Raw genomic sequence first — 13488 nt, forward strand, 5'->3', positions numbered from 1 at the left:
TTTTGAACCAGAGGTACGACACAGAATTTGATAACATTAGGTCATCATATTGAAAAAGTTGTCATTAGTTTTGAGTGCAAGTGCTCGCTATTTGAGTTTGCATCGGGTACTCAGGTATGCACCAAGTATCGCGGGTACCTCGCCCCGCATGTTTTACGATTATTAGACTCCCAAAAAAAAACATGCGGGGATCGCTCGTGCATGGCAGGCAATCCCCGCAAGTTTTTTTTGGCTGTATAACAGCTGCAAAACATTTGGGGCGGAGACTTGAGCATGTCACTCGAGCACCCGCTATACTCGGTGCATACCCAAGCACCCGATGCAAACTCAAGTAGCGAGCACTTGCGCTCAACATTAGTCGCTGTAGCGTCGGCGTCCCTGCCTCCTGCTAGCCAGGGACGCCATTCCCCTCACCTCTCCGTTCCCTCACCTGGGAGCGCTCACCTGCTACCTGCCTGCTAGCCTACCTGGAGGCTTAGCCGTCACTTGCTGTGACCACCTGCCTGTCCAGAGACTCTTACTCGCTCACCTGTGAGCGCTCACCTGCTACCTACCTGCTAGCCTACCTGGAGGCTTAGCCGTCACTTGCTGTGACCACCTGCCTGTCCAGAGAATCTTGCCCGCTCACCTGGGGGCGCTCACCTGCTACCTGCCTGCTAGCCTACCTGGAGGCTCTGCCGTCACTTGCCGTGACCACCTGCCTGTCCAGAGATTCTTGCCCGCTCACCTGGGAGCACTCACCTACTACCTGCCTGCTAGCCTATCTAGAGACTCTTTCCCTGCTGTCACTTGCCGTGACCACCTGCCCGTCTAGAGACTCTTACCCCGCTGTCACTTGCCGTGACCATCCACATGTCAAGAGACTGTCCCCTTCACTTGTCGTGACCTCCTGCCCTTCTACCCAGAGACAGTCACTGTCACTTGCCGTGACTACCTGCCTGCCTTCCCTGGGAGCCACCCGCTTCCTTACAAGGACTGCCCCTTTGTATAGTTGCTCAGAGGTTCCACCTCCCAGACCCGTTACAGTTTGCTCGGGCCATGGAACCCGGTGGCACCCAAGCTCCCTCGCTCTCGGACGTATGCCATGAACTGTCCCGTCAGAGGTCCCAACAGGAGTCCATCCTGAGCCACCTGCGTAGTGTTAACTCCAGCCTGGACACACTGACTACATCTTCGGGACCGGCTTCCAGTCGCACGACTCCTACCCCGGCAGCATCGCTGCCCATCAATTCCATGGCATCTCTTCCCGGTCCCCGCCTCACCGCCCCGCCTCGTTTTGGCGGAGATCCCGGTCAAGCACGGGGCTTCATTAACCTGTGCACTCTGCACTTCGAACTGTTGGCACATCAGTTTTCCACCGACCGAGCCAAAGTAGCCTTCATCATGTCCCATCTCACGGGAGAGGCGCTGGCTTGGCTAAATCCTCTATGGGAGAGAGGAGACACCCTGGTGTCCAATCTGCCAGCCTTTCTCTCGGCTTTCCGGAAGGTCTTCGACGAACCAGGACAGAGGACTTCATCCGCCTCATCCCTGCTACGCCTCCGCCAAGGAAGTCTCACCGTGGGCCAATATGCCATACGGTTCCGTACCCTTGCTTCGGAGCTTGCCTGGGATAACGACGCCCCGGTGTCCGTCTTCTGGGAGGGTCTACCCGCCGTATTAAAGATGAACTCGCCGGTAGGGACATTCCTACCACTCTCGACGACTTAATTACACTTGCCGCCCGGATTGACATCCGGTTCCAGGAGCGCACCAAAGAGGTTACCCGTGAGAGGAGGTTTCCACGCCTTGCCCCTACCTTCCAGAGACCCGTCACTTCCTCCGTTACTCCTCCGGCGCACTCACCCGAGCCTATGCAGGTCGACTAGACCAAGATGGTCAAGACCCGTCAAGAATTACACCGTGCCGAGGGGAGCTGCTTCTACTGTGGCAGTAAGGAGCACCGGATCCATTCCTGCCCGGAGAGGTCGGGAAACGCCTGTGTCTAGGATCGCTCAGAGAGGTCACCCTAGACAGAAATAAACCCTCTCCATCTCTAATGCTGTCGGTCTCTATCATCTGCGGGGAGAACCGTTATTTTGAACTGGCTCAACTTGACTCTGGAGCTGCCGGAAATCTCATTTCTCAGTCCCTGGTAGAGAAATGCCGCATTCCCACCAAACCTCTGGCTGTACCCTTATCTGTCGCCGCCGTGGATGGGGGCCTCTTACCACATCCCATCCAACTCATCACCGAATCCATAACTCTGCAGGTGGGAATGCTGCACTCTGAGAACATCTTCTTCTGCCTGGACTCTCTCACGCCCTCTTGCTAGGCCTACCTTGGCTCCAGAGACAAGCACCCGTGCTTGATTGGCAGACCGGAGAAGTTCTTCGCTGGGGACAGGACTGCCATAAGACTTGTTTAGTTCCCGTTCAACCTGCTCGTCCTTCTCCTACCCCAGCCAATCTACCCGGCCTACCGGTTCCCTATTGTTCTTTTGCGGACGTCTTTAATAAAAGAGAAGCAGAGACATTACCCCCTCATAGACCATACGACTGCCCAATTGACCTGATGCCCGGCGCTACTCCCCCCCGTGGGCGTATTTACCCTTTGTCCGCTGCTGAGACCCGGTCCATGTCTGAATATATTGAGGAGAATCTGGCCCGGGGATTTATCTGGAAATCTACCTCACCGGCGGGAGCAGGCTTCTTCTTCGTCAAAAAGAAGGACGGCTCACTCCGTCCCTGTATAGGCTATAGAGGCCTTAACCAGATCACAGTGAAGAATAAATACCCCCTTCCACTCATTCCTGAATTATTTGACCGTCTGAGGGGGGCTAGAATCTTCACCAAGCTGGACCTCCGTGGGGCGTATAATCTGGTCCGTATCCGTCAGGGGGATGAATGGAAGACGGCATTCAACACCCGGGACGGCCACTATGAATATCTTGTAATGCCCTTCGGTCTCTGTAACGCTCCTGCCGTCTTTCAAGAGTTGGTCAATGACATCTTCCGTGACCTTCTCTACTCCTGCGTGGTGGTGTACCTGGACGACATCTTGGTCTTCTCTCTGGATCTTCTCACTCACCGGAGGGACGTTCGTCAGGTCCTGCTCAGGCTCAGGCAGAACCACCTCTACGCTAAATATGAGAAGTGCCTCTTTGAGCAGACCTCGCTTCTGTTTCAGGGCTACATAATCTCTCAGACCGGCCTACAAATGGACCCTGAAAAACTGTCTGCCATCCAGAAGTGGCCCCGACCAGAGGGGATGAAGGCTATTCAGCGGTTCCTGGGCTTCGCCAACTACTACCGCCTCTTCATTCCGCACTTCTCTTCCCGGACTGCCCCTATCTCGGCGCTCACCCGTAAGGGCGCTAATCCCAGAGAATGGCCGCCCGAAGCAGAGGAGGCCTTCCTTTCCTTAAAACGAGCTTTTTCCTCCGCCCCTGTGCTGCATCGTCCGGACGGCAACAAACAATTCTTTCTAGAAGTCGACGCTTCCTCCTCCGGAGCCGGAGCAGTACTTACCCAAAAGTAGTCTTCCGGAAGAATGGAACTTGCGGCTTCTTCTCCAAACTCTTCTCCTCTTCTGAGCACAATTATTCTATAGGAGACCGAGAATTGTTGGCCATTAAGCTGGCACTGGAGGAGTGGCGTTACCTGCTCGAGGGGGCTCTTCACCCGGTAATAATTTACATGGACCACAAGAACTTGGCTTACCTCCAGAGTGCCCAGAGACATAACCCGCGCCAAGCCCGGTGGTCCTTGTTCTTCACCCGCTTTAATTTCATTCTTCATTTTCGCCCGGCTGACAAAAACATCAAAGCTGATGCCTTATCCTGATCCTTTTAAGTCTCTGATCTTGAGGAGGAGCCTAAACACATCATCGACCCCGCCAAAGTAATGCAGGTGGCCCCCGTGAATCTAGATCGTCTTCCACCCGGTAAGACATTCGTAACTGTTCCTGATCGTGAGAAGGTTCTACACTGGGGACACTCGTCCAAGCTAGCTGGCCACGCTGGTCAGAAAAAGACCCTCCAGCTTATTACCCGGCATTACTGGTGGCCTACCCTGCACAAGGACGTAATAGACTTAGTTTCAGTCTGTGTGTCCTGCGCCCGCAACAAGGTTCCGAGACATCTGCCAGCCGGCCGTCTCCTTCCTCTTCCTGTACCGGCTGCCCCGTGGCAGCATATAGCTATGGACTTTATAACGGACCTCCCTGTCTCTGCCGGTTGTACGGTCATATGGGTGGTCGCTGACCGCTTTTCCAAAATGGCTTACTTTATTCCCCTGCCGGGTCTCCTGTCTGCATCAGAGTTAGCTAAAGACTTTATCCATCATGTCTTCCGTCTTCATCGTCTTCCTCTCCACATCGTATCCAACCGAGGGGTTCAGTTCACCTCTCGTTTTTGGCGAGCCATGTGTAAACTGCTGGGGATCACCTTGGACTTTTGTTCTGCTTATCACCCACAGTCCAATGGCCAAGTAGAACGGATCAACCAAATTTTAACCAGTTACCTCCGGCACTTTGTTAATGCTCACCATTCCGACTTGTTGGATCTTTTACAGTGGGCCGAATTTTCTTACAATAATCACGAGAGCGAATCTTCCTCCAAATCCCCGTTTTTTGGAGTCTTCGGTCAGCATCCTCGGAACCCGTTTCCCGTCTCCGCCTCGGTGGACAATCCGGCTGCGGAATCCCTTGTTAACGAATTTTCCTCCATTTGGGAAAGTACCAGATCCACACTTCTTCAGTCATCCGAGCGGATGAAAAAACAGGCTGACAAGAGACGTCTGGATCCACCACAATTCCGTCCTGGAGATAAGGTCTGGCTCTCGTCCAAATATGTCTGGCTCAAGATTCCTTCCTACAAGTTAGGGCCTCGGTTCATCGGCCCACTGGAAGTTATCAAACAAATCAACCCGGTAGCCTATAAATTGAAACTCCCGGTCAATTTGCGGATTCCTAACTCCTTCCATGTATCTCTACTCAAACCCGTGATACTTAACTCTTTTCCAAGTCTACAGGTACGCCTCCTGCTCCGGTTTTCGCTGAAAACGAGTTTGAGGTAGAGAACATTCTGGCCACCAAAAGGGTAAGAGGAAGGACCTTTTTCTAGTGGATTGGAAGGGGTTTGGCCCTGAGGAGAGAACATGGGAGCCCCGGGAGAACATCCATGCCCCGCTCATCCTTGATAAATTTCTCTCTGGCCTAAAAAAGGGGGGGGGCCTAAAGGGGGGGTATTGTAGCGTCGGCGTCCCTGCCTCCTGCTAGGCACGGACGCCGTTCCCCTCACCTCTCCGCTCCGTGCCCGGCGTCTTCTTCCCGCTCTGCTGGCAGCGCGCGCTGCTTCCCGGCCTCTGTGCTTAGGGCGCGCGCGCGCTCCCTCTCTCTTAAAGTGGCCGCGCGCGCCGTCCTAAGGAGTCCCCGGCCAATGGCCGGAGGACCTCACCATATATAAGGCACCTCCTCCAAAATGGAGGTGCCCGAGCAATGTTGCTGCAAAGCCTTTCAACTCTGCTTCAGCCCCCAGGTCCCGTTACCAGTTACCTGCCAATCACCTGCCAGATTCCTGCTTGATACCTGCCTGATATCTGCTTACCTGCTTGCAATCCTGTGGTCCGACAGTCTGCCTACCAGCACCTGCCAGTCTGTCTATGGATCAGTCCACCTGCGGACCAGGAAGTACCTGCCAGATACCTGCCTGATACCTGCCTGCCTGTCCAGAGACTCTTACTCGCTCACCTTGGAGCGCTCACCTGCTACCTGCCTGCTAGCCTACCTGGAGGCTCTGCCGTCACTTGCCGTGACCACCTGCCTGTCCAGAGACTCTTGCCCGCTCACCTGGGAGTGCTCACCTGCTACCTGCCTGCTAGCCTACCTGGAGGCTTAGTCGTCACTTGCTGTGACCACCTGCCTGTCCAGAGACTCTTACTCGCTCACCTGGGAGCGCTCACCTGCTACCTACCTGCTAGCCTACCTGGAGGCTTAGCCGTCACTTCCTGTGACCACCTGCCTGTCCAGAGACTCTTGCCCGCTCACCTGGGGGCGCTCACCTGCTACCTGCCTGCTAGCCTACTTGGAGGCTCTGCCGTCACTTGCCGTGACCACCTGCCTGTCCAGAGATTCTTGCCCGCTCACCTGGGAGCGCTCACCTGCTACCTGCCTGCTAGCCTATCTAGAGACTCTTACCCCGCTGTCACTTGCCGTGACCATCCGCCTGTCAAGAAACTGTCCCCGTCACTTGCCGTGACCTCCTGCCCTTCTACCCAGAGACTGTCCCTGTAACTTGCCGTGACTACCTTTCCGCCTTACCTGGGAGCCACCCGCTTCCTTACAAGGACTGCCCCTTTGTATATTTGCTCAGAGGTTCCACCTCCCAGACCCGTTACAGTCGCCATATCGTCGTCATTTTTTTTCTCTACTTCTGAAAACATCCAAACCCCAACCCTAACCTTAGCCCAACCCTTGCCCAACTCTAACCCTAGCCTAATACTAACCTTATCCTAACCCTAGCCTAACCCTAACCCTAGTCTAACCCTAGCACAACCCTAACCCTAGCCCAATCCTAACCCTAGCCCAACCCTAACCCTAGCCCAACCCTAACCCTAGCCCAACCCTAACCCTAGCACAACCCTATCCCTAATCCTAGCCCAACCCTGGCACAACTCTAACCCTAGCACAACCCTAACCCTAAATTTTATTTTTTACGCCGTTCCTCGTGCGGTATAAGTGATTAGACGTCTTTATTCTTCGGGTCGGTGCAATTACAGCGATGCCAGACTCATATTGGGTTTTTATGATTGACAGCTGTCACACACTAAAAAAAACATTTTTTTTGCAAAGACCAGTTTTTGCATCGCCATATTTTGAGAGCTATCATTTTTCCATACTTCGGCCGACAGAGTCATGTAATGGCTTTTTTTTTGCAGGACAAGTTTACATTTTTATTGGTACCATTTTCGGGCACGTGACATTTTTTGATCGCTTTCTATTCTGATTTTTAGAAGGCAGAATAAACAAAAACCAACAATTCAGGAATTTTTTTTTTTTTTTTTCATGCCGTTCTGCGTGTGGTAAAATTGATAAGGTAGCTTTATTCTTCAGGTCAGTACGTTTACAGCGGTACTGCATTTTTTTTTATATATTTTGGCGCTTTTACACAATAAAAACTATTTTATAGAAAAAAGAATTGTTTTTGCATCGCTTTATTCTGAGAGCTATAACTTTTTTATTTTTCGGCCGTTGGAGCTGTATGGCAGCTTGTTTTTTGCGGGACAAGATGACATTTTCAGCGGTACCATTTTTATTTACATTCGTCTTTTTGATCGTGTTTTATTCCATTTTTTGTTTGGCGGTATGATGATAAAGCATCGTTTTATGTTTAGTTTCTTATTTATTTTTTTTACAGTGTTCACTAAAGGGGTTAACTGGTGGGACAGTTTTATAGGTCAGGTCGTTCCGGACGCGGCGATACCAGATATGTGTACTTTTATTGTTTGTTTGATTTTTTCATAACATTATTATGGGTACAATGTATATATATATTTTTTTATTATTTTTTTCATTTTTTAAAAATATTTTTACAATTTTTTTTCTATTTTTTTTTCACTTTCTGACATTTTTTATTACTTATACACTTTGTCCCACTATAGGACTTTTACTTTTTGCAGCCTCATTGGGTGTATAGCATAGGAACCACCCCTGTGCTATGCAGCCTGTCAGCGCTGCACAGGGAGAAATTACTTTGGTCGCGCACTGCGCATGACCAATGCAACTTCCTGCCTCTTAGTGACCCGGATGTTGTCATGATGACATCGGGTCACCCTGGCAACATCCGGGACCGGACTCAGACGCCGCGGGACGCCGGCAGAGAAGGTAAGTATCGCGCTTACCTCCTCTTGCCACCGGAATGCTGCGATCGATTTCGATCGCAGCATTTCGAGGGTTAATGTGCCGGGAGTGGTGAGGGGACTGGAGCGGTGCGGCACCGCTCCTGGCACATAGCACCGGGTGTCAGCTGTAACAATCAGCTGACACCCGGCGCCGATCTCGCACGCACCGCTTGTGTGCAGGTGAAATTGACAAGGGGTACTAATACTTATCAGGCTCATAAGGCCCAGGGCACAGATACGTATTAGTATGCCCTGGGCCAGAAAGGGGTTAAAGAAGCACTCCTCCCATTAAAGTTTTTATCCTTTTAATATATTGCAGTCATCATATTATACAGCACTGTGTACTTACAATTGCTCATTTTGCCTTTCTTCCCAGTTAATTCTTCTCCTTTCTCCGCTCTATGTAGAAACATGAAGTCTCTTTTCCCTGCATGAATCATCCCCCTCTTCAACTCCTGACTTCTCCCCCACCAGGGAATTTGAAGTGATGTAGAATTGTAGTTCTAATGAAGACTAATGCAGGGAAAAGAGACCTCCTGTTTCTAAATAGAGCTTAGAATGATTCAGCTAGTCTGTTTTTAATCACATGATGTCACAGACCTAATGGAAAAGAGAAGAATTAACTGGGAAGAAGGGAAAAATGAGCAATTGTAAGTACACAGTGCTGTATAATATGATGACTGCAATATATAAATAGAATAAAAATTTTGATAGGAGTGCTTTTTCATTGCCCTCAGGTTGTGTCTCTTCAGGCTGTAGCCTAGGTGCCCCTATCTCTCCCCAGGCCATCTCGTTAGCGAACCTCTCTGTCCTTGGGGCTTCTCCTTGTTGCTCCTCTCTACCCTCAGGCCGTCTCCTCAATGTTCCCCTTTGTCCTCAGGCAGTCTCCTCAATGTTCCTCTCTGTCCTCAGGCCAGCCATCTCCTCAGTGCTTCTCTCTGTCCTCAGGCCATTTCCTCAGTGCTCCTCTCTGCCCTCAGGCCATTTCCTCAGTGCTCCTCTCTGCCCTGAGGCTATTTCCTCAGCACTCCTCTCTGCCCTCAGGCCATTTCCTCAGCGCTCCTCCCTGTCCTCAGGCCGTCTCCTCAGCATTCCTCCCTGTCCTCAGGCCGTCTTCTCAGCGCTCCTCCCTGTCCTCAGGCCGTCTCCTCAGCGCTTCTCTCTGTCTTCAGGCCGTCTCCTCAGTGCTCCTCCCTATCCTCAGGCCGTCTCCTCAGCGCTCCTCCCTGTCCTCAGGCCATCTCCTCAGCACTCCTCCCTGTCCTCAGGCCGTCTCCTCAGCGCTCCTCCCCGTCCTCAGGCCGTCTCCTCAGCGCTCCTCTCTGTCTTCAGGTCGTCTCCTCAGCGCTTCTCTCTGTCCTCAGGCTGTCTCCTCAGCGCTCCTCTCTGTCTTCAGGCCGTCTCCTCAGCGCTTCTCTCTGTCCTCAGGCCGTCTCCTCAGCGCTCCTCTCTGTTTTCAGGCCATCTCCTCAGCGCTCCTCTCTGTCTTCAGGCCGTCTCCTCAGCGCTCCTCCCTGTCCTCAAGCCGTCTCCTCAGCGCTCCTCCCTGTCCTCGGGCCGTTTCCTCAGCACTCCTCCCTGTCCTCGGGCCGTCTCCTCAGCACTCCTCCCTGTCCTCAGGCCGTCTCCTCAGCGCTCCTCTCTGTCTTCAGGCCGTCTCCTCAGTGCTCCTCCCTGTCCTCAGGCTGTCTCCTCAGCGCTCCTCCCTGTCCTCAGGCCGTCTCCTCAGCACTCCTCCCTGTCCTCAGGCCATCTCCTCAGCGCTCCTCTCTGTCTAGAGGCCGTCTCCTCAGCGCTCCTCCCTGTCCTCAGGCCATCTCCTCAGCGCTCCTCTCTGTCTTCAGGCTGTCTCCTCAGCGCTCCTCTCTGTCTTCAGGCCGTCTCCTCAGCGCTCCTCTCTGTCTTCAAGCCGTCTCTTCAGCGCTCCTCTCTGTCCTCAGGCCATCTCCTCAGCACTCCTCCCTGTCAGGCCGTCTCCTCAGCGCTCCTCCCTGTCCTCAGGCCGTCTCCTCAGCGCTCCTCCCTGTCCTCAGGCCGTCTCCTCAGCGCTCCTCTCTGTCCTCCGGCCGTCTCCTCAGCGCTCCTCTCTGTCTTCAGGTCGTCTCCTCAGCGCTTCTCTCTGTCCTCAGGCTGTCTCCTCAGCGCTCCTCTCTGTCTTCAGGCCGTCTCCTCAGCGCTGCTCTCTGTCTTCAGGCCGTCTCCTCAGCGCTCCTCTCTGTCTTCAGGCCGTCTCCTCAGCGCTCCTCTCTGTCTTCAGGCCGTCTCCTCAGCGCTTCTCTCTGTCTTCAGGCTGTCTCCTCAGCCCTTCTCTCTGTCCTCCGGCCGTCTCCTCAGCGCTCCTCTCTGTCTTCAGGCCGTCTCCTCAGTGCTTCTCTCTGTCCTCAGGCCGTCTCCTCTTGGGGGAAAAATGATTTATTTTCTCTATACTGTGCATATTTTCCACTGTAGCTGAGGCATCTCTATGAGCCTCAGTTACATGTAAATTATCCAATGATAAACACATGCAGAGTTGTTCTATGTGATCTAGGACCCAGCACCTCTGCTCTGTCAGGCAGAAACCCAGCAATCATATGACCACTGGGTCAAATAGAAGCCTCTACAGTGCCGACGTTTTCATTTGGCACATGGAGCTCATTGAGCTCTATGTGCCAGTAGAAGAGAAGACAGATAGCGGTGATAAACCACTTCTGTCTTCTCAAGGACACTGCGGCTCCTCTGTACAGCACTGTTCAATATGAGCTCAGTAAGTCAGTGCTCACACTGTGCAGTGCTAAATTGATGATGACTGGGGGGACACTTGGCTCACCGCCCGGGACAGTAGGACAGAGACCCAAATCCGTGACCGTCCTGCTGGATCTGGGACCGTCCCGCTGGATCTGGGACCGTCCCGCTGGATCCGGGACCGTCCCGCTGGATCTGGGACGATTGGAAGCTATACCAAAACCAGTATGGACACATTGTTAGGAGCAGCAGAAGAGGTAAAAAAAATAAATTTAAGATATTCATAACAAGATGGAAGTTTTGCCTACATTCCACCTTGAAAATACGTGTTTCATTGTAATGTATTTAAAAGAGTGAAGTGTTTAGTGACATGTTATTAGTGACAGTGTTGTATTGTGCCTAACAGTAGAGAGAGTTATGGTTAATGATTGGGACTAGCCCAGAGTGGGAGGGGATAAAGCAAAGGGACTGGGACAGCTTCCTGTCAGGAAGACAGACAGGGCCAAGCCTGCAGCAGAGGCAGACCTACAATCTGACTAGTTAACAGAGTTGCATGAAGTGGGTGTCCCTGGAGTGAAAGGAGACCAAGATAACGGATAGTGAGACGCAGAATAGAGGCAAGAAAAAGTGACAGAAGGAGTGAATGATTCTCCAGAGACAAGACCTGGGGCAGGAAGCCTAGCAGAGCAATACCAAGTTTGTAGGCTTAAGAAGTAGCAGGACGGATCAGAGCAGAGAACGCGAGACAAAGAGTAAGTCCCGGGCGAATTGTGAGCCCTCGCGGGCAGGTTCCTCGCTCCTCCTGTACCAGTCTCTGTCACATTGTGTTCAAGATTATTGTAATTGTTCTTGTATTATACCCCTTTTTCACATGTAAAGCGCCATGGAATAAATGGCTCTATAATAATAAATAAATAAATAAATAGTGCCAAGGCATTGGAAAGCAGAGAAGCTACGTAATGGCCATAGTGGCATAATAGCTCCCCTAGGGGGGAAAGGATGCGGAACCATGGGTTGAAGTACAGAACTGACGCTTACTGGACTGTAGTGCCGTTATTGGGGACAAGGGAAGCTCCCGAAGCACTCTGCTGGGTTGTTGGGAAGGCAGAGGAACACATTGAGGCAGAGTCGAGTGAGTCTAGCAAAGAAAGAGAGAATGAGTATGAACATGTTCTATATTCTAAGAGAAACGTCCATGAAGTTATGCACCCGCTAACTACTGTATATAATTCTCACTAAGTTATTGTTCAGTAAAAGACAGTGTAACCGGTCTGGGAGGTGGAACCTCTGAGCAACTATACAAAGGGGAAGTCCTTGTAAGGAAGCGGGTGGCTCCCAGGGAAGGCGGGCAGGTAGTCACAGCAAGTGACAGGGACAGTCTCTGGGTAGAAGGGCAGGAGGTCACGCCAAGTGACAGGGACAGTCTCTTGACAGGCGGATGGTCACGGCAAGTGACAGCAGGGTAAGAGTCTCTAGACAGGCAGGTGGTCACGGCAAGTGACAGCAGGATAAGAGTCTCTAGACAGGCAGGTGGTCACGGCAAGTGACAGCAGAGCCTCCAGGTAGGCTAGCAGGCAGGTAGCAGGTGAGCGCTCCCAGGTGAGCGGGCAAGAGTCTCTGGACAGGCAGGTGGTCACGGCAAGTGACGGCTGAGCCTCCAGGTAGGCTAGCAGGCAGGTAGCAGGTGAGCGCTCCCAGGTGAGCAGGCAAGAGTCTCTGGACAGGCAGGTGGTCACGGCAAGTGACGGCAGAGCCTCCAGGTAGGCTAGCAGGCAGGTAGCAGGTGAGCGCTCCCAGGTGAGCGGGCAAGAGTCTCTGGACAGGCAGGTGGTCACGGCAAGTGACGGCTGAGCCTCCAGGTAGGCTAGCAGGCAGGTAGCAGGTGAGCGCTCCCAGGTGAGTGGGCAGGCAGATCCATAGACAGACTGACAGGTGTTGGTAGGCAGACTGTCGGACCGCAGGAATGCAAGCAGATAGACAGGAATCAGGTAGGTATCAAGCAGAGATCTGGCAAGTAACTGGCAGGTATCTGGTAACGGGACCTGAGGGCTGAAGCAGAGTTGAAAGGCTTTGCAACAACATTGCTCGGGCACCTCCATTTTGGAGGAGGTGCCTTATATATGGTGAGGTCCTTCGGCCATTGGCCGGGGACTCCTTAGGACGGCGCGCGCGGCCCCTTTAAGAGAGGGGAGCACGCGCGCGCGCCCTAAGCACAGAGGCCGGGAAGCAGCGCGCGCTGCCAGCAGAGCGGGAGGAAGCCGCCGGGCACGGAGCGGAGAGGGAAACGGCGTCCCTGCCTAGCAGGAGGCAGGGACGCCGACGCTACAGTACCCCCCCTTTAGGCCCCCCCTTTTTTAGGCCAGAGAGAAATTTATCAAGGATGAGAGGGGCATGGATGTACTCCCGGGGCTCCCATGTTCTCTCCTCAGGACCAAACCCCTTCCAATCCACTAGAAAAAAGGACTTTCCTCTTACCCTTTTGGTGGCCAGAATGTTCTCTACCTCAAACTCGTTTTCAGCGGAAACCGGAGCAGGAGGCGTACCTGTAGACTTGGAAAAAGAGTTAAGTACCACGGGTTTGAGTAGAGATACTTGGAAGGAGTTAGGAATCCGCAAATTGGCCGGGAGTTTCAATTTATAGGCCACCGGGTTGATTTGTTTGATAACTTCCAGTGGACCGATGAACCGAGGCCCTAACTTGCAGGAAGGAATCTTGAGCCGGGCATATTTGGACGAGAGCCAGACCTTATCTCCAAGACGGAATTGTGGTGGATCCAGACGTCTTTTGTCAGCCTGTTTTTTCATCCGCTCGGATGACTGAAGAAGTGCGGATCTGGTACTTTCCCAAATGGAGGAAAATTCGTTAACGAGAGATTCCGCAGCCGGA

This window comes from Phyllobates terribilis, unplaced genomic scaffold (genome assembly GCF_046119375.1).
Source record: "Phyllobates terribilis strain yellow unplaced genomic scaffold, ASM4611937v1 Scaffold_8__6_contigs__length_399053987, whole genome shotgun sequence".
NCBI lineage: Eukaryota > Metazoa > Chordata > Amphibia > Anura > Dendrobatidae > Phyllobates > Phyllobates terribilis.